At 56.6% G+C, this 18,947-nt stretch overlaps 1 pseudogene; it reads right to left on the bottom strand.

Moving 5' to 3' along the window:
- Positions 1-562: 562 nt before the first annotated feature.
- LOC124973077 (probable RNA-binding protein 19) overlaps positions 563-18,947 on the bottom strand; it is a 40,268-nt pseudogene continuing 21,883 nt past the window's right edge.

The following is an 18,947-nucleotide window of genomic DNA, read 5'->3' on the forward strand; positions in this document are numbered from 1 at the left end:
GCTCACAGTGGGCTTTCTCACAGAGGCCTTCCTCACAGAGGTCTTGCTAACAGAAGCTGTGATCACAGAGACCTTGCCCACACAGGCCATAATCACAGAGGTCTTGCTCACAAAGGTCGTTCTCATGAAGGATGAGCTCATAGTGGCCTTGCTTCAGAGGCTGTTCTCACAGAGGCTGAGCTCAGAGGCCATACTCATAGAGGCCGTTCTCAGAGACTGAGCTCACAGAGGACTAGCTCACAAAGGCTGACCTCACATTGGCTGAGCTCATGGAGGCTTAGCTCACATTGGCTGAGCTCATGGAGGCTTAGCTCACAGAGAGTTTGTTCACATAGGCGGTGCTCACACAGGCCAAGCTCACAGAAACCGTACTCACAGAGGCTGAGTTCACAGAGGTCTTGCTCACAGAGGCTGTTTTCAGAGGCTGACCTCACAGTGGCTGAGCTCACAGACCTTACTCACAGAGGCTGTTATCACAGAATGCGAGCTCACAGAGTTCGAGCTCACAGAAGCCAAGTCACATAGGCCATGCTAACAGAGGTCAGCACGTGCTCACAGAGGCCTAGCTCAAAGAGGGCTTGCTCATACAGGCAGTGCTCACAGACGCCAAGCTCACAGAGGCGTTCTCACAGAGGCCAAGCTCACAGAGGCGGTGCTGAGGGGTCAGGAGGGCAGGCACGGAAGAGCATTCCCCAAGATGGCAGGATGAGAGCCAGGCAGCGGCCAGTGGTCACAGAGACCCAGACTCCAAATGCTCCCTGAACACTGCAGTAACCTTGACCTTACAGCATTCAGTGCTCAGACTTAGCCACTGCTTAAAAACATCTTAAGTTTCAGGAGACCTTCTGGTGCGACTTGCAGAGAGAGTTTGTTATGTAGTCTGCAGCTCCCAAAATTCCCGGCCCAACGCCCTGCACCTAAAGCAGTTGTCCCTGTGGGTGAGGCTGGCGTCTGTGTGAAATACCCCAAAAATCCCTCCAACCTCCCAGAAAATATAGCCAGGTGGCTGTGCATAAGCAATCCTCGGTGGCCATGGGCACACACGTGTGCACAGCTGGGGCTGAGCAGTGTGCTGTCTGCACAAGGGAGTTGAACTGAACCTTGACCTAAGTGGAAGAGGAAGATGCCCACAGGGTCAGAGGAGCTGCATCTGACCTGACAGCGCATAGTGCCAGTGACACAGTGGGAGTTCCAGTGTCTATCCAAAGACCAGGAAGTGCTCTTCCCTCTTCCATGCCCTGGCAGGGCCTGGCACATGGGCCACAGTGAGGGAGATGTGGTCATTGGCAGTGAGGTCAGCTCCCCAGGGGTGGTACAGAACCCCTGGCCATGTGTTCCCTGCGGCAATGGCTCCCTTCTTTCGCTAAGGGTCCCATTTATCCCCGGACTCATGGCTCAGCCAGAAGGCTATCTCCTCCATCGGCACAGGATGTTCAATCTACATTCAAATACTCTCCAGCACATCCCACCACGTTTGCTGCCCATCCCTGGCCCAAGCTACTGTTCTCCGACCACTGAGGATTTCTTGCTCACCCTGCTCCCATCTCATCTTCACACAGGGGCTGGAAACAGTCCTGAAGCACAAATGAGACCCTTCCCAATGTGCTCCCAGACCTCCAACAGTCTCACCCAGCCTTCAGGCTGACATCCAGTCTTTTAAGTGACCTGCAAATCTGGTCTTAAACACCTCTACCTCCCCTGATGCCCACCACACACTGCTCGGCCAGCTTCCCTCGGGGGCTTATTAACCCAACTCCCTCAAGTCCCTGACACAGGCCCTTTACACATGTCATCCTCTGCTCCTGGATGGCTTTCCCTCCAGGTCTCTGTGAAGGACTTCATGTGGGCAGGTGTAGGCTCAGCCATCTGCTCCTCAGGGACTCCCATTTGCCCACCCAGCCCAAGGCAGCCCCAATTATGAAGTCATGTGACTGAGCATTCGGCATGATCTTGTCTTGTGTTAATTCATGGCTTCACTGCCCGTCTCCACACCAGAAAGTGGAAGGGTCTCCCCAGGCCTACCACAGTGCTGTCACAAACTAGGCCCATGACACAAGCGTGTGGGTGGAATAAGTGAATGAAAGTGGCCGTGGAGTGCTGAGAGGGGTCTTCATTGCTTGGGCATTGTCCCCTGGAAAACTGGTGAAAGGACGTGCCCAGCAAGACAGGAGATCAGGGGTTGCCCCCAGTTTCAGAGGTGACGGGCCCACAGCATGGACCCTGGCTCACAGCCCACTTACCTGCAGCTGCTTGAGGGCTTTCTGGGCTTGCTCTGGCTTCCAGTACTCCACGAATTCAAACCCCATGGAAAGCAGCACTCCTGGTACAGGGGACCCACCACGAGAGGGAGCATGGAGTGAGCCAGGGCTCAGCTTTGGATCCTTTCCAGTTCCCTTTCCAGCCCCCACATGGCCTCAGCTCCTGGCTTGCCATTTACGACTAGTTGCCCCAGCAAATCAGCTGCAGAGGTTCACTGACTATTAATTAACAGATGACTGATGTGATAATTAACTTCCTAATAGGATCCTGCCTTCATGAGGGAATGGGAACTGACTCGGGGCTGACCACTGTTCTCCAACAGGAGCCTCTACCTGGACAGCCCTGCCTCCATGTGGCATCACAAGCACCCAGGGCCGAATCCAGGGGACATTTCTGACCCTCGAATTCGGCTCCTGGATTTCAGGTCTAAAGTTCTGACATGGAGGTGAAGGAGCCCTGGCTCTGCCTGGTTCCCCACTCCAAAGCAACAGGAGGTCAGAGGGCAAGAGCAACAGCAGCCTCTCCAGCGGTGCTGCTTCCTGACAGTGTGTGTGCGTGTCTCAGGTATAAAGGGGTAACACTGGGGAGTCCCATGGTGCACCCCAAAGCACAAGGTCTCTAACTGCACCTCTGCCTCCCCTGCAGAGCCCTGCACCTGTGTTTCTATCCAGAGGCTGAGGGACCCAGGGCCAGGCACGCTAGGGAACCTTGTGAACAGCCCGAGCATGGCTCAAAACTGCAGGGGGCAGGCAGTCCTCTCCCATGGTGCCTGTCAGTTTGCTCTCTGAGCAGAGTTTTTGTTTGAGGGCAGAAGGCTGGGGGTGGTTGTTTGGTGGCATCTGCACCTGGGTGTCAACATACTCCTTGTCAGGGGCGGGCTCTGAGGGCCCCAGAGCCACACCGTGGCCTGATCTCTAAGATGGCGCCTGGCAGCTTGCCAGACATAGCTGCACTCATATACAAGTTTTAGGAAGTAACTCTGGTTGGCTGTTGTACATGAGGCGATCCTGGTATCTGCCTGGAGACTGTTCCTTGATAGGCTGACTTTCCTGGTAGTCTACTCTCTGATAGGCTGATGTTCTCAATATAAGTCTGAGACTTGTGGAATAAAGTCCTTTTGGTTCCTGTGATCAAGAAGAGCGTACGCGTTGTGATTGTCCCCACGGGCGGTGGGCGATCATAACTCCTGAGAAAGAGGAGCTCACCCAGCCTCCGACACAGCAGGGACATTCTGCCTGGGAGGCTGGTGTCTGCCAAGAGCAGCACCTGGCTTCCAGCCTCTGCGCCCATGGGATCGGCCCACAGGAAATGCCGACCTGGGACTGCAGGAGAGGGGCACATGCTGGTGCCAAGGACCCAGCTCTTCTGGCCCCCCATGTGCCAGTTCTGCACGAGCTCTGCCCACCATCTCTCCTTGTACCCCTCAAGGGTTAGCAGTATGACCTGCTGCACAGCCACCTGCAACCAGCTGTCCTTCACGCCAGCCCCAGGCCGAGTGCAGTCTCATCCTGCTGCACATGGCTGACCAGATACCACCTAGCTCTCCCCAGTGCCTGGCCAGATGGCAGGCTCCCGAAAGGACAACAGACACCCCAAGAGCTGCTTCCAACACCTAAGACAGGGCGGCAAGGCGCTGCTGAGTGCTTGCAGGGGAGGGGTCAGGTTCCCAGAGGGGCAGTGTCCCTGTGGCCTGGTTTATCTGCTGCCATGGCAGCATGAGCAGACAGAGGCAAGGGAACTCTAACTTCATGCACAGAAGCATCTGCTTAAAACCCTCGGTGGTTCCCACCAGACCACAGTCCAAACCCCTGCAGTGCATAAAAGTCACTTCCTAAGCTGGAAATTGCCTCCCTTTCCAGGGCACCTCCTACCTTGGCCTCTGCCACCAGGCTGCTCAGCCTCCCTGCCTCTAGGCCCACTCTGACTTTAAAAACCTTCCACAGCCCTCCTGGTCCTGTGCTGAAGCCACCAGCTCACATGTCCCCCAGCTACTGCAGGTACCTGGGGACAGGGACCATATCTCTGGCACTCACTCCTTGGTGGTCTAGGCCAGTTAGGGGGTGAATGAGCAGTGGTCACTCTTGACTTGTGCTGCACCCCACCATGTCCATGAATCAAAGGGCTGCTGAATGGGGTACGTGGCTGTGATAAAGGACAAAGGACGTGTCCTTGCTCATATTCTGCAAGGAACCAGGGCATGAATGAGCGGAGGCCAGGAGGGTCAGAACAAGACCCGGGGCTGAAGGGAGAGGCCAGGTGGTCTCTGCCTGCCCACTACCTAATGGCCAGGGAGATGAAGATTAATGACCTGGTGGAATGATCTAGAAGTTCTATGTATGGGTCATTTCCCTTGGAACTGAAGTTGGAAAGCCCACAATCAGTCCTTCTTGCTATGTCTGGAAGGAATGGGGAGGAGGGAGACCCCGGGTGCTGACAGTTCCCTGCCCGCCCACTAGGTACACAGCTCCAGGACCATGTGAGAGCCTGCAAGGCTCTAGACAGCAGGACACGTGGGCCTCTTTGACTGCGCAGCAGGAGTCTCCATGAGAGAGGAGGGGCTGTTTCAGACAAGCCTGCCCGTCCTCCCTGCCCACAGGTATGATTTCTTCTGGAACCACTTCCTTTCAGCAAGATTTCCATGGGTACCTGCTTTGCTCTTCTTCTTGGAGACAGAACAGCTCCTCACAGTACCCACTTTGGAAAACACCTGGACAAGAGAGGATCATGCAGCCCCCAACTTCTGGGAGCATCCACCACCTACACGGGAACCTCTCCAGTCACCATGGTTCCAGCTGTGGGCACAGGAAGCAGGAGGCACGCAAAGCTGACCCCAGGAGCCGGCTCACCATGCACAGGTCTGTGCCAGGCCCCACACCATCCACCCACCTAGTGACCCAGAGACACCCTCAGATGGGCAGCTGAAGGCAGGGCTCAGGAGCTGGCAGTTGGGGTCACAAAGCTGGACATGCTGGACCTGGCCTGGGCTGCTGAGCCAGGCTCTGAGCCACTGTGCAGCCTGCCAAACTGTCCTCCCACGTCTGCCCATGGAGATCCTGGGTCATTCGGAGGTGGTTAGCAATGGCCTGTACCAAGTAAACTTGCCAGTCCCCCAGGCCTCTCAAAATGGCAGCTGGGCTGCTTTCTTGCTCCACTTACATAGGGAAGAACTAGGCCTTGGAAAAGCTGAGAGTTCTGCTGCAGATCCCAGAAGCTGGGGTCAGTTCAGAGGCATGGAGTCTACTGACCCCGGGCCCAACCACGTCACTATCCTCTGTGCTTAAAGCCAAAATAATCCTAAAAGATTGTAAGTCACAACCTACGTTTCCCCTCCCTTCCCCTGTCTCCCTTTAGAGTCCAGCTAAGGCACACTCCACGTGACTCTGGCTGTGGCCCTGTCTTCAGCACCAAAGACAAACAGGTGCTTAGTACTGTCCACCAAGTGAGCGACAGGCAGCAGGAGGAGCGGAGACCCTCACACACACTGGTGGCAGACTCGTGCTTCAGGCATAGGACCCTCTACCTGGAGGATCTCACTCATCCTAGTCAAACCTTCAAAACAACCCAATGGGAAAGTTCCACTCACGTCTCTATGACAGTCGGAGAAACTGAGCCACAGAAAGGCTGCAGGGCTTGCCCATTAGTAAGGACTGAGGCCAGGATCCAGGCCTGGGAGGACTATCCTCTGATCATGGCTCCACATTCAGGTGCTGGGATGGGGTCCTGTGATCTGGGTGTGCTTCCCCACAGTGCTCTAATGGGCTGTGTGAGCTCAGGACAGTGAGGCAACCTCTCTGAAGCTCCATCTCCCAGCTGAACTAGATGATCCTAGCTGAACCTTCCAGCTCCAGGGCCTTCAATTCTAAGGACACCCTTGAGCTGTCGTTTGTGCAACTCCGGGAAATGCTGATCCAATAGTGATATCCCACACCACGCCAGGAGTGACAAGGACAACACAGGACCAGAGGCTGTCCTGACAGGTTCAGAGCAACCTGCCTTTGAGACACTGCTAGGGTGCGCCTATAAAACTGAGTCACATGGGTATCAGGGCTTCACCAGGTGCTCCAGGGCCCCTGGCCATGCTGCCTGCTTGGGTCTGGGCCTCTCCACTGCTGTGGCTGTCCTCCTACCTAGGGACAGTCACAGCACAGAGGTGGGGTCAGTGGATAATGCCTCTTCTCTTGAACCCTCTATAGAATTTTAGAGCTCAGGGGACATTTTGAAAGGTAGGAGATTCAGATTTGCATCCTCTGTCCATCTCCCTTCGAGGACAAGTTAACGGCTGTGAGTTGTGTCACTCATCCATTAAGCAGGAAATCAGGTGAGCGTCTGTTCTGTGCTGCACTCGAGTCACCAAAAGCAGTACCTCTGCTGGGGAGTCCCGTTAGGGGAGGCAGGGAGCTCGCAGACCCCATTCTCTGAGCAGGAGGGGCCCCTCGCCCATCCTGGCCCTGCAGTCCATGGGCTGCCATGCTCACTGGGCATCTGCCAATATCTGCCTGGAGCTCCCTACCCTGCCCCTCCTGCTCTCCTCCCACAGGTGCAGACTCACCCCATCCAGACATGCCAGGCGGGGACACCCTCACTGATGAGTCTCCTGCAGGCTCCATCAGGCCACGCACAGTGGTGGCACTGACTTCTGGGCCGCTCACCACAGAAGCAGTTGGGGAACTGTTTTTAAGCACGTTTGGAATATGGACTCCCGCACCAACAGCAGGGGTGTTTGCGGAAGGGTGGGCTGTCCACCACCTGAGTCGGGCTGGACCCAGAGCAGACGCACTGCCCGCATCGCAGCCTGGAGCGTCCCCCGTTCCTGGTGGATACTCACTTCCCTCAGCGTCTCCTCTGTGGTGCTGAAGTTGAGATTTTTAATAAACAGATTGCATCCTGGAAGGCTCTCGTCTTCCTCCTCATCTTCCTCCTCCTCTTCTTCTGCCCTTGACTGTGGGGGCCTCTGCTCCTTCCCCTCCTGGTTTCTCACCTTCTGGGGTCTCACCGTCAGCCACTAACCCCATCAAAAACAAACAACCCCATTAAGTAACATATACCCACCAAAGCCAGGGCCTAAAGCACGGGACGCTGTACCAAGGGGCTCTGCCTCTGTGACAGGGTCAGGATTGACTGCAGGTGTCAGCAGTGAGAGAGCCAGGGAGAGAGACAAAGTCCCATAGTCTGCCCCTGTTGTATTTTTTTTTTTTGTACTGGGGATTGAACCCAGGGGTGTTTACCCACTAAGTCACATCACCAGCCCTATTTTGTATTTTATTTAGAAACCAGGTCTCGCTGAGTTGCTTAGCACTCCCTTTTGCTGAGGCTGGCATTGAACTCAAGATCCTCCTGCCTCAGCCTCCCGAGCTGCTGGGATTCCAGACATGCGTCACTGCACCCAGATCCTGCTCTGTTTTAAAGAGAATGTGACAGAGATCCAAACCTACAAGCCCCAGATAGGACTAGGCCACACTCATTTTAACTTCAAAATAAATTATGGAAACTATGTTCTTGAACCATGAACCTAGCAAAACGTTATTTTTCCTTAAAAAACAGCACTAGTGAACTTTCAAACTGAAATGCATCTTAAGAGTTTTGCAAAAATTACAGAATGGGAAAACTTACAGCATTCTAAAATCCCTTGAATATGGATTTCAAATACCCCTTGAACATGCATGTGTGTCAAAGTGGTTTTGTTTATACACGAGGAAGTCATAGAATTTCGTAATAGTGGAAATTGGGAAAACCCACCACAGAGTCACGGACAGACCAGCAAGGCCACCAGAGGCTGGGATGGTAGGTCACCAATGAAATGCTGTGCTGAGGAATGCTGAAGGGCGCTGATGGACCAGGGGAGCTGAAGGTGAAGACGAGGAAGGTGGTGTGTGGTTCCATCAGTCTGCTCGAGTGGGGAAAGCGCACATGTGCATGTAGCCGTGAGAACAGAGGGCGGGGCCGTGGCCGCTCCTGCAGCAGCAGACCCGGGCGACTGCACCAGTACCTGTCACCACCGCCCCTGCACTTCACCCCCTCTGAAGGAACAGGTTCCAGAGAGAGGGAGGGCAAATGTAGCCTTGCCAGTTAGTGGCGGTGCCCACGGGCACACTGGACAGAAGGGGCAGGGACATGGGTGGTTGGCCAGGGCCCAGTGTGGGTGTCTGCCCTGGTGAGGGTGGTGGTTGCTCAGGCTCAGGACCACTGGAGAAACACTACTTTAGGGAAATGCGCTCAGATTGGTTCAACCTCCCCAGTTTCACCAGGTCCCAAGAGCTTGGCCTGGGGACAAGCCCCTTCCCAGGAAAGGTTCAACAGTGGGATAACCACAGCCCCAGGGGGACAGCCCCAGGGTGGGGATTCCTCACCCCAACCCACCTTGGTGCTGAACAGGTGACTACCCTGCCCCAGACTCCAGCCCTGCCCCCCAGGCTGCAGAAACTCCCGAGGTCCCGAAGTCGAAGAGGAGCCCATGGGCTTCTCCCCAGCACACTTCCCTGCAACAGCTCCCACCTGTGCAGGGCCTAAGGGGGCTTCTGGGTCCTCAGACCTGTCCTGTGCTGTCATGCCAAGCTCCAGGGTCCTGTTCCCTGCCTCTTGCTTGTGGCCTGAAGCTTTCCAGTCCTGATTAGTTGTCAACCGCTTAGCCACTGAACAAGACATTCAAGTCTCACAGAAACAGCTAGTGACTGAGCTGGATCTCTGCCAGGGCCCAAAGGACAACTCCAGTCCTCCAGCTTCCTGGGCCCCAGGCCACAAAGAGGAAATCTACATGCAGGCTCCCCCGCACCCAGGAAACAACCAACAGATCCAGCAAGGGACTCCAGGTGTGGCCATCAGTACTCAGAAGCCCAATCAAAGGAGAGAGGAGGAAACGGCCTACTAAGGACACAGCAGCTCAAACTCCAGGTTCTGGAGGAGAACTTCAATCAAAGTGAAAGTCAAAGACTGTCAGTGGGAAGACCTTCTGGGTCTCCTGGTCATCCCGCATCTCAGAGGTTGAAGGCCAAAGAAAGAATGGGCAGTAGATCTCCTGCCACGTGCCAGGACCTCAGCTGGGTGCCTTGACTACCTGGACTCAACCACAACCACAGAGACAACATCACAAACACAAACAGGTGGCCTCGGGAACATTCAGCATTCCAACACTAGATGCCAAGCAGCTTCAGGAAGGCAAGACAGGTTCCCAGAATACTGACAGAAACTTATAGAGGGGAGAGGCTTGGGGATGATGGTGCCCCAGAAGGTTCATGGCCAGTGCAAGGGGTAGCCTCTTCTCAGCAATAGCCAGCTTCTGCCCCTTCAGTATGACCTGAAGTTCAGAGTTTTGAAAAGAAGCATAAAACCCAACTTTACATGGGAAAACCCAGTTTTTCAATCTTGGCACCTTAATTCAACGGCAGGAGGCTTTTGTGCCAGGCCGGAGCTGGTTAACTGACCAGCAAGCAGACACCTCCCTTTTACTCAGAGAGGGAGGCAAAGACTGATCACCTTCCCTGCACTGTCCCAGGAGCCTGCTGGGGTTCCAGGAGTGGGAGCCTCCCAGGGACACCCTGGGGAGCCCAGGGCTCTCAGCAAGGTGGAGTCAACTCCACCCGAACCCAGTCCAGGAGCCTGGTCAGGTGGTCACAGGTATTTGGGTTTAGTGAGAGCCGAGCTGAGCTGAGCAGGCTGGGTCAGTGGGCACCTCAGGAACTGTGCTCAGGAACGGTTCCTCCCCAGGCAGGTCAGCTGCTCTCAGTCCCACCCAGGAAGAGGCACTGGGAAAAACAGCTGGCTGGAGATGAAAGCCGTGTTCCCGTGTGCCCAGCCTTTCCCCAACAGCGCAGGCCAGCTAGTTCCAGAGACTTCCACTCCCTAGCCCTTCACGCCCATGACAACATCCCTGCCCCTGGAGTGCCCGGATCCTGAAATGCTACGAGAAGAAGGCATGGCAGTCTTTAGAGATCTGCTAACCCCAGGGATCTGGAGACAGTGGTCAGGAGGGGCAGAGCCGTGGGACACACAGGCAGGAACACAAGGCTGTGGGCCTGTACTGCTGGGCTCCACTGTGTACCACCTATGCAGCCTGGGCCAGTGACAGAGCTGCCCCTGCTTCCGCATCCCTCCTGCAGCCGGAGTAAAACCACACTGACATGCGCGCGCGCGCACACACACACACACACACACACACACACTCTCTCACTCTCTCTCTCTCTCTTTCTCTCTCTCTCTCTCTCTTCTGCACTGTGTTGAGCTGTTAAGAAAAACAAGTGTCCACTATTCATCCACAGGCCTGGTTACTATCACCTGCCATAGGACAACAGAGTGGCTGCCCTGCCAGTGGCCTCATTGCCTCCTCCCAGTTTGCCAGCTCCTATGACCTCATCCCTGACCTCACTGGCCTCTTCGCTGATGCTCAAGCCTGCTAGAGCCATGCTGACCACAGAGTCTTTACACTTGCTACCTCCTGGCCCAACCGTCTCCCCTCCTGTCTTCCTGGACCTGGTTTCTGCTTGCCCAGTGTCAGTCCAAACATCCTGCGCTCAGACAGCTCTTCCTGGCCACACTAGTAAAAAAGGCCACCATTCCCTAGTGTCCTCTTTCTAGAGCCCCTAGCCTGTTCTGAAACCACCTTCCTTACTGGTTACATCTGGGTCCCCAACTAAAGGGGAGTTCACTGAGGACAGGACCCAGCCTGACACAGTCACCCCTGCACCGCCAGCACTGGCTCAGAGAAGACACTCCAAAAACATCTGCAGATGACCAAGAAGCTGAGTGCTCGAGGGGAGCAGTGGAGACGGGCAAGGGCTCAGGCCTCAGGGCTCACCACTGTGGGGCACATCCCCACGCACTCCACATGTGCAACATCCAGAGGTCACTAACTCCGCGGCTTCCTCTTTTCCATATGTGAGTGGGGACCATGGCCATAGCTGCCTGCAAGGTGACTGGGAGATGAACATCGAGGCTGTGCGACAGCCCCTGGGCCTATCCGACACCCCAGAAGCAACCCTGCACCATGAATGCTGTCCCTGGACCCTGCATGTCCAGCTGGCCAGGCTGGCACCCAGGGGAGTCCATGATCCCCTCTGAGGGAAGGCGGCTGCAGGGGAGCCCAGCCCTCCTCCTGCAGGTTCCAGGCCAGACCTCTGGGTGCAGGGGATAGTGTCCCTGCTGGCCCTGAGGACAGGACCCAGCCTGACCCAGTCACCCCTGCACCTCCTAGCACCTCTGAGCCACCAGACCAAACTCCACCGCAACCCGCATCCAGATCCAGGCAGGTCCAGATGTGGCCCAGGGCTGAGGCCACCACCCAAAAGTCTTTATAAGAAGTACTTTGCTGCCGGCCTCAATGGGGAGACAAAGGACGATGGGAAAGAAAAAATAAATGACTGTGAAACTCAAGCAGATGTTTGCCAACAGAATCACCAGGCCCCGGCAGGAAGAAGCAGTGGAGGAGCCGGCTGCAGAAGCAGGAGCAGGAGCCACTGGGCTGCAGGCAGGAGGCTGGGAGGGGCTTCCGCCATAGCCCCACAATCAAATCCAGGCACACAGCACCACACAGCTTTATTATAATCAGGCTGCGCCACTCCTCTAGGCTCCCACGCTGCGACCACTGGCAGACTGTTATCAGTTGCAAACAGCTTTCCAGGACCCCCCCCATCCAGATTCCTTTATCTAGAGGTGAGGATTTTGGTTGTGGGGAGATAAAACACACTGGCCCCTCCCTGGAGACTGGCAGAGAGCAGAGCAGAGGGCTGCAGAGAAACGTGGTCCCTCCTGCTCCCCCTGCCCAGCCCCAAACCCAGGGCCTGGGGCTGCTGGGTACCCCCACCTCCTGTCATCCTGTGGAAGCATCTGAAACAATGTGCAGAGGGTGGGTGAGGCACAGCAGGAGAGAGGGCACAGCTCAGGGGACCAGGGACTGGGACCTGTGCAGGCAACATGGTCAGTAAAGGAGATCACCTCCCAGAGGCTGCGGCGAGCCCAGTGGGGCTGGAAAGACCTCAGTTCTGAGGCCTCTTGTCAGCCAGTGAGCAGACACCAGCCCCTCCAAGCCTGTCAGGACCCTCAACACTAACCTGAGCCTGGGGACAGAAGAGCGTTCTAACAGGGTCCAGACCCTGGTGCCAAGAAGACACTGCTTGCACCCCAGAGCAGGTCTGCACCCAAGTCCCTCCTCGGATGTGGCCGTGACCAGCCCAGGAGCTCCTGGGAAGTCTGGGCCATGTCCGTTGTGGTCACCCTGGACAACAGTGGCAGATGTGTGCTCCCGCTGCGTGGGGGTAACAGTGGTCAGCATGGCATCTCCCCCATCCTCAGGGCATTGCCTGGGCGCCACCCTCACTGTTCAGGACCAGAAACAGCCTGAAGAGAGGCACCTGGCCCAGCCCCAGAGTGGGCATGGGACAGGGATCCTGCCCACCATCACTGGCACGCATGACCTCCTCCCCAGAAGCCGCACCTCAGTGTGAGGACATGGAGAGCTTGGCGCCAGCAGGCAGGGAGCAGGCCCCGCTCTGCCCTGGGGCAGCACCCTCTCCACACTCCCAGGGCCTGGCACTCCGCAGGGTGCATGGTCAACGAGGCAGACGAGGTGCCTGCTTGAGAGGGCACCATCTATTTCAAACAAAATCAACCCAGTCAGATGGAGGCGGACCCCCAAGGAGGCACTGTGCCTGATGCTCCTGTGCCATGCCTGTGCCCGAAGCAGGGAGGAAGAAGCCAGACCAGAGCTGTATGCAAGCCTCCTGACCCCGCCAGTGTGTGTGCTTGAGAGGAGGGTTCAATTGGGTCAGAAATCATCATCCAGGTTCACGTGCAGCAGCGGAACTGAAAGCCAAGGTGGCTGGCAGCTGCAGGGCGACAGCTGCTTACGGACACAGGAGGACCCCACGAGGGGAGAGGTCCAGAAGTGCAAGCAGGGTGGAAAGGACCCCACCACAAAGTTGACCTGGGCGGCAGCAAGGAGGGACTGGAAAGGTTCGTGCCTTTCACCACCCACATAGCAGATGGGGTACACTCCATTCACAGAGCAAAGGGATGGGCAGAACGCGAAGGGATGGGTGCAGCTCCCAGGCTAGTGGGTCCCAAATGCCCTTATAGATGGCCAGTCCTGAAGACCCACAGGCATGCTGACGTGAGCCGCAGGCATGGAGGAAGGCCCCGACCAGGCAAGGCCACAGATTCAAACCTTACAGGGGCGATCGGAGGCTCCGCCACCCTCTGCTTTTTTTTTTTTTTTGCCATAAAACACGTTTTGTGTAAATATATGAGGACAATGGAGATGGTAGACAAGGGGCTTATCTGTCTTTAAGAAGAAAATTCTCATTTTAGTAAACTGAGCAATTGGTAACCCTGTGTGTGGTAGGCCGAGGGGTAGAATCTTAACACCTGGGTCAAACAACCCAGTCCGCAGGAGGCTCCTGAAGGTGTCTGACTACAAGGTGTGATTGTGGGTCCCTGGGGAACTGCCTGTCTCCTGGGGCAGCGGTGGGTATGGGGTGGGTCTCAGTTCTCGGGCATCCTGAGAGGGGTGAGGTTCAGGAACGTGCCAGGTCCTGCAGTCTGCACAACAGTCCTGACAAGGAATGCTTACCCTGCTCACAAGCCCACTGTGTGGGTCAGCCAGGGGGCTGGGACCACCCAGGCTGGGGTGGCCCACCACTGCTCTTCCCTTTCCTGTCTGTGCAGTTGCTGAACACCAGGGGGCGCTGTGCCAGATGCAAACAGGGCTCTCCTCCCTGCTGCCAGCTCTCCACACCTACCTAGCAGGGACACTTTTCGACTGTTCTGAGTATGAAGAGATCTAGGTTTTCTTCCCTCGCCCTCAGCTGCTACCTTACACTGTGCTCACAATGCTCTATTTGGTACCAGGGGTTGAACCAGGGGTGCCTAACCACTGAGCCACTCCCCCAGCCCTATTTTATATTTTAGAAACAGTCTCACTGAGTTGCTTAGTGCCTCGCTAAGTTGCTAAGGCTGGCTTTGAACTCACAATCCTCCTGCCTCAGTCTCCCGAACTGCTGGGATGAACGGTGTGTGCCACCATGCCTGGCTCTGATGTTCTATTTTTCAGGGATATTTTACACACCTATACAATTAGAGACCGAAGTCCGTTGGTGTGCAAGATGAACAAAGTGTTAAACCAGTGGCCTCATGAACACTTCCGTGCTGCCCTGCTCTCCTCCCACCTAGACCTGTTCTTACCCATTTCTGGCTCCACCACGTTCTTTTCTGCAGATTTCGCTGGTGCCTCTTGGCGCTCTTTCCTCTGTGGGGCTGTGCCGGAGAAGACGCCAACTGGAGCCCACTCGAGATACAGCGGGATGTGGTGGAACTGCAGAGGCAAAGGTGCCAACCTTGTGGGACTCCATCTTGGGACATGGCTGGAGAGGGACTCAGTCCCACGTGCAGATGAAGAGTCTGAGGGTCAGAGGAGATGGTTGCTCCCCAGGGCAGAGGAGTCAGAAAGAGAAATTCAGCCCAGAGCCCCAAGAGAAAAACACTCCGGCCCCTGGGCTGTGCCTCAGGCTGCAAAGGAGCACCCACGCCTCTGCTGCCTTGGACAAGGGTGGAGTCAAGGCACCCCTGCATTTTCTCTAGTCATAGGATGAAAGGGGGAGTGTGACAAGGGGAAGAACTGCTAGCAAGGGGCCGCTCCAGCAGGAAGTCAGTGTGGTCACCCAGAGAAGCGCTCTTGTTCCACATACATGTTTAGAGGCAGTTTCTTAACCAAGGAGACACAGATGTTGCTAATGGCTGCCTCAGTAGAAGGCACTGGAAGCTGCAGGGCCGGGAGGAAGGAGACTTGTTAACTTGGGCCCTCTGGGACTTTTTTCAAATTTCACAATGCGAGGTTCGCAAGTTAATTACAATCAGAAAAAAAACCACAAGCAGTCAGGTGCTGTGGGGCACACGTGTAATCCCAGCAGCTCTGGAGGCTGAGGCAGGAGGATCGCAAGTTGAAAGCCAGCCTCAGCAACTCAGGGAGGCCCTAAGCAGCTCAGTGAGACCCTGTCTCTGATAAAATATAAAAAAGGGCTGGGGATGTGGCTCAGTGATTAAATGTCCCTGGGTTCAATCCCCAGTAAAAAAAAAAAAAAAAGGGAAAAAAGAAAACCCATGCACAGGAGCCAGACTGGGGAGCAGAGTTAGCTGTACCATTTCTGAGCTGGGTGACTCAGGGTCACTGGGCCTCAGTTTCCCTATGTGCAGAAGAGGAACGTGGCCTTGCCTGGGTGGGCCTTCACCACCCTTCACCTGATGATGATTCCTTCCCACAGCAGCAGGAGGAAGGAAGAAGGGCGTCTGTGGTGCTGGCACCGGCACCTGTCTTGTGGGTCAGGAGCTCACTGACTTCCTGGCAGCACAGTGGGCAGGGTCCTAGCTGGGGATGACCACAGAGGGCAGTGGCTGTGGAGAAATGACCTCCGCACCTGCAATGCCTGCCCTGAGGATCACTGGGGGACCTCGGTCTGCAAAGCATTAAGGTGCCTGACAAAGTACTCGTGGTGGGTTAAATGGTGGCTCCCCAAGAGATGGCTGTGCCTCCACCCCAGAATCTAAGGAGACATCCCATGCAACTGTCACCAAGATCCCGAGGTGGGATGTCCTGTGTTATCTGGGTGGGCTGTAAACCCAGGAGGAGATTTGGGACCAAGAAGGTCCAAAGATGGGGCACAGACGGGAGTGGGAGGGTAGTGATTCAGGGAGCTGAGGGACGCCAGGAGCCCAATGGTGGCAGAGACAAGGACAGGTCCTCCCCAGAGCCCTCAGAGGTGCTGGCCACACCCTGGACTTGGACACCTGCCTGCCAGCTCTGCCACAGTGACCTTCTGTTGGTCTAAGCCAACATGCCGTGGCTATAGATAGTCTTAAACAGCCCTGTGTAGGGAACTCAGCTTATCACGGGTACATGACAGCAGAGAAGCAGACAGTGAAGGCTCAAGTTGAGGCAGGAAAGGAAGCCAGGGAAAGCGGGGGCAGGGCAGGGGGCAGGGTGCTTTCTGCAGCTGCACTGTGGGAGGGCAGAGCTCAGGCTGAGCGCCCTCCCACAGGCCCGCTCCCTCTCCCCTAACTGCGCTGGGGCAGCCCTACCTTGGAGTAGGCCAGGTGTCAGAAGGCCCTGCGCTCCTCCAGGGGCTCCAGGAACTCCAGGATGATGGCAGTGACGTTGCCCTTGGGCAGCAGCACTCGGCCCAGGCTCCCGAAGCAGCTGAAGGTCTCCCGCAACTCAGCTGCCAGGATGCCTGCAGGGAGGTTCTTGGCCAGAATCAGGGTCCTGCTTCACTCTGCTGTGGCCTGTGGAGCGGACAGGACTCATGAGGGACAGCAGCAGGGGTCCAGTCTGGCACCAGCACTGTCTGGGGCCCCAGGGGCCAGGCGCCTGGGAAGCAAACCCAGGAGGCGCCACCCTCTCCAGCAGGCCACCTGCTGGCTCCACAGCTGGGCAGCTCTGCTGAGGGGTCAGCCCCCATGCAGACCCTGACAGAGAATGACCAGCCTGCTGGACCTCCCAGGTGCCCCAGCCACTGTCCCACTGATCAGACTGGCATCTCAGTGTGGAACTGCAGGCCACCTGCCACCACAGGCGTGGAGAGAGAAGCACCAGGCGCAGCCTGTCCCTGCAAGGGGCTGCGGAGCAGTGAGCCCTGTTTTGGTTCCAGTCACCACAGGGCCTGTCGATACACCCCCAGCCTCCCTGGAGCCCTGTCCCCAGCTCTACAGCAGCCATCAGTCAGGGCCATCAGAGTCCATGGAGAGGGCAGTGGGGACCCACCTGGCTGAAGGAGTCCAGGCTGACCCCGTTGTGGAGAAGGAAGTGCCACAACTCTTGGACCAGCTGGGTCTCCCCAAGGGTCACACAGACAGCCATGCTGCCCTTGGTCTCCTGAGGGAGGGAAGAAAGTAGGCCCGTGGCCATCAGGTGGACCTGATCTGCTCTCTCCAGCCAGCAGCTGAGCAGACCCAGTGGAAGTGGGTTCAGCGGTGCCCCTCACCCAGCCACACCCACCTGACCCCCTCTGGCGCTTTCTCCAGCCACATGTCCCCACACCTACTCGGGCTCTTCCCTTCTCCACAGTGGGCAGGTCTGTGGCTCCTCTTGCAGCCCCTGGGGGCTTCTGCAGGGCTGACCCTGACCCTGACCCCTCACTCTAAGCAGTCCTTGCTCTGTCACCTCCCTGAACATCCCAGACTCTCCTCTCTCCACCTGTCTCCACTAGGAGGCTCCAGAAGGCACCAGAAGTCTCTAGAAGGCAGGACTGTGTCCTGGCACTGCGAAGCCCTGGTGCTTGGGGTACTTTTGGCACCTAAGCCACTGCAGCTGTCCCTTGTCCCTCCCTCCAACTCAGGCCAAGTTACACTGCCCAGCATGGCAGCCATGAGCCATTGGGCACCTGAGGAGTGGTTCGTTCAAATCCACGTCCTGCTATGCATGGAACTCAGTGGCCTGCGTGTAACAAGGGAGGAGAAACACCCTATGACTACGCTGGACACAGCGAAGCAATGATCCCTCAGATGCATTAGCTGAAGACAGCATCTGTTAGAATTAATTTTCCTGTTTCTTTTAAAAATGTGGTCACCAGGCCATTCAGTTACACACGGGCTTGCTGTCCACCTCCACCGACAGGTTGGCCTCCAGTGTCTTAAGGAAGGCCAGAGGACCGAGAAAGCAGTCAATGGGCAGAATCAAGGGACATCCCTTGCCAAATGGCTGAAATGCACTCCTGGTTTTGCCCAGAAAGAACTCTGCAGGGGTCCAGACATATTCACCAAGAGGGTCTGCGGACACGAAGCTCGCAAGTCACGGGCCACTCAAGTGGTCAAACACTTGGCTCTTGGTGGCACTGTACTTCTGTGTGATGGCATCAGCCATGGTGTTGGGCCCCATAAACAACGTGTTCCAGTTGTGGGAGCTGCGGGCAGGGGCAGAGCAGGACAGGCCACGCTGGGACCCACAGGTGCTCTCTCAGACACAGCCTGTCACAAGCCTCCCCGCCTTCCTAGCCCTCCCACCAGCTTGCCTGTCCTGGGTGGGCTCCCAACCTGCAGGCAGAGGGGCTGACAGATCTAACCTTGGCAGTGCCGGCAGCTGGCCTGTGCAGGGCCCAGCAGGTGGCAACTGTCCACTCATAGTGGACGTGATACCTCAGAGCATAAGTGAGCATAGCACCGCTCTCCCCATCTGCAGTGGGGAAGCGGGCTCAGAGGTGACGATGAACCTCAAGCTATACAGCAAAAGGGACCAGGCGGTCGGGAAAGGTGAAGAGGGTGGCAGAGCCTGGGTAGGGCTGGCGAGGACCTGGAGTTGCTGGCTTTGTCCTTGGGCACCTTCTTCTTCTTGTAGGAAGAGCCGGGGGTGTCGGCATCCTCACTGGCTTCCTACCTGATGGTGGACGGCAGCACGTGCAGCATCCTGCCCTGTGGGAACAGGGAGGAAGTGGGCGAGCTGCCCTCCTGCCCTCCAGCCCTGCCCTCCAGTGGGGCCTCCTGTCTAGTGGGGCCTCCTGTCCTAAACATGTTGGACCTGCAGGAGGACAGGGACGGCAGCCAGAGCAGACACTCAGTTACTCTCAGTCCAGCTGGTGCTGGGGGCCCCAACACAGCCATGCCAAGGGAAAGGTGCCCCTCACACTGTGCCCCCAGGCCCTGCACAGGGAGAACATGAGCAGCCATGGGTGGGCCAGGTCTGGCCTGGAGCCCACAAGGTCCATACACTGTGAATG

This window comes from Sciurus carolinensis, assembly GCF_902686445.1.
Source record: "Sciurus carolinensis chromosome 14 unlocalized genomic scaffold, mSciCar1.2 SUPER_4_x, whole genome shotgun sequence".
NCBI classification, from domain to species: domain Eukaryota; kingdom Metazoa; phylum Chordata; class Mammalia; order Rodentia; family Sciuridae; genus Sciurus; species Sciurus carolinensis.